Consider the following 2,500-nt stretch of genomic DNA (forward strand, 5'->3'; position numbering starts at 1 on the left):
CTGAGAGAGAGAGAGAGGGAGGGAGGGAGGGAGGGAGGGAAAGTTGTGAGGAAGAAGAGGAAGTGAGGGAGGGAGGAGGAGGGGAGGGAGGGGAGAGGAGGAGGTGGAGGGAGGGAGGGAGGGGAGGGAGGAGGGAGGGAGGGAGAGGGAGGGAGAGAGAGAGAGAGAGAGAGAGAGAGGGAGGGAGGGAGGGAGAGAGAGAGAGAGAGAGAGAGAGAGAGAGAGAGAGAGAGAGAGAGAGAGAGAGAGAGAGAGAGAGAGAGAGAGAGAGAGAGAGAGAGACAGAGAGAGAGAGAGAGAGATAGAGAGGGAGAGGGAGAGGGAGAGAGAGAGAGGGAGAGAGAGAGAGAGAGAGAGAGAGAGAGAGAGAGAGAGGGAGAGAGAGAGAGAGAGAGAGAGAGAGAGAGAGAGAGAGAGAGAGAGAGAGAGAGAGAGAGAGAGAGACAGAGAGAGAGAGACAGAGAGACACAGAGAGTAATAATAGAGACACAGAGACACAGAGAGAGAGAGAGAGAGAGACAGAGACAGAGACAGATAGACAGAGAGAGAGAGACAGACAGAGACAGACAGAGAGACAGACAGACAGACAGAGAGAGAGAGAGAGAGAGAGAGAGAGAGAGAGAGAGAGGGAGAGGGAGAGGGAGAGGGAGAGGGAGGGAGGGAGGGAGGGAGAGAGGGAGAGTGACAGACAGACAGAGAGAGAGAGAGAAAACGAGGTCTTCAGGAGAAAACAAAAGGGAAAAAACGGAAAAAAAGAAAATTAGGAAAAGCGGGGGACAAGATAAAACAGAAATACAGGAACAGCGCAATAAATGGAAATAAATAAATGAAATAAATAAATGGAAAAGAATGGAAACCTTCAGAAAAAACAAGATATATATTTGACCCATTGAGATTATATCAAAATTATCTGATATGCTTGTCTAAACATTGTTTTTTTTCCAGATATTCTAAATTTATGTTTTTTTTTTTGATATATTTTCAAAACGGTTCATACAGAAGATAAATTTGATTCAGGTTTGATCTAAGTTCTGGGCTTAAGGTTTTTAAAATCGCGATTCCAGGTTAATTGGTAATAATTACCTTAAAATGGAAGAAAAATTAGTATGTTTTCTAGAGGAAGAAAATGTTACAATATTCATTTACACTTCAGTGACGGAATGAAAATTATATACTATTTATTCCATTTTTTTTATGCTGGCATATCCTTGTATCTAAAAGAAGAGACAGAGAAAAGATGATGATGAGCTGATATATAATTAATATATAGAGGAGGGAGGAAGAAGAGGATATGAGGATATGTAGGAGATATATAATATATGATAAGGAGGAGAGAAAGGTGGACAGAGGAGGAGGAGGTGGTGGAGGAGGAGGAGGAGAGAGAGAGGAGGAGGAGGAGGCGGAGGAAGAGGAGGAGAAGAAGAAGAAGAAGAAGGAGAGAAGAAGAAGAAGAAGAAGAAGAAGAAGAAGAAGAAGAAGAAGAAGAAGAAGAAGAAGAAGAAGATGAAGAAGAATGTAAGCAACAAGAACAAGAACATGAATTATGAACAAGGAATAGATAAAGAAAAGAAGAAGGAACAGAAGGAGATGTAAAGAAGAACAGAAGGGGTCGTTCAGACTCTGAAAAAACCCCCGCCACTAATCTGGATTCCTTCCGAGCGAGCAAACGCGGGCACTCGCATCCTTACAAGGATTTTGCGGCGCCGTGGGACCTCCTCCTCCTCCTCCTCCTCCTTCCCTCCTTCCTCCCTTGGCTCCTTCCTCCCTTGGCTCCTTCCTCCCTTGGCTCCTTCCTCCCTTGGCTCCTTCCTCCCTTGGCTCTTTCCTCCCTTGGCTCCTTCCCTCCTTCCCTCCTTCCTCCCTTGGCCCCTTTTTCCTCCCTTGAAGGCTCCTTCCTCTCCTGGTTGCTTCCTTCCTCCCTTGGCTCCTTCCCTCCTTCCTCCCTTGGCTCCTTCCTCCCTTGGCTCCTTCCTCCCTTGGCTCCTTCCTCCCTTGGCTCCTTCCTCCCTTGGCTCCTTCCTCCCTTGGCTCCTTCCTCCCTTGGCTCCTTCCTCCCTTGGCTCCTTCCTCCCTTGGCTCCTTCCTCCCTTGGCTCCTTCCCTCCTTCCCTCCTTCCTCCCTTGGCTCCTTCCTCCCTTGGCTCCTTCCTCCCTTGGCTCCTTTCCCTCGTTGGCTCCTTCCCTCCTTCCCCCCCTTGGCTTCCTTCCTCCCTGGCTCCTTCCTCCCCTTGGCTCCTTTCCCTCCTTGGCTCCTTCCCTCCTTCCTCCTTCCTCCCTTGGCTCCTTCCCTCCTTCCCTCCTTCCTCCCTTGGCTCCTTCCCTCCTTCCTCCTTCCTCCTTCTCTCCTGGCTCCTTCCCCTCCCTTTCCCCTCTTCCTCCCTTTGGCTCCTTCCCCTCCTTCCTCCTCCTCCTTCCCTCCCTTGGCTCCTTCCCCTCCTTCCCTCCTTCCTTCCTCCCTGCTCTCCTTCCTCCTCTGGCTCCTTTCCTCCCTTGGCTCCTTC

The sequence above is a fragment of the Penaeus vannamei genome, chromosome 42 (assembly GCF_042767895.1).
Source record: "Penaeus vannamei isolate JL-2024 chromosome 42, ASM4276789v1, whole genome shotgun sequence".
NCBI classification, from domain to species: Eukaryota; Metazoa; Arthropoda; class Malacostraca; order Decapoda; family Penaeidae; genus Penaeus; species Penaeus vannamei.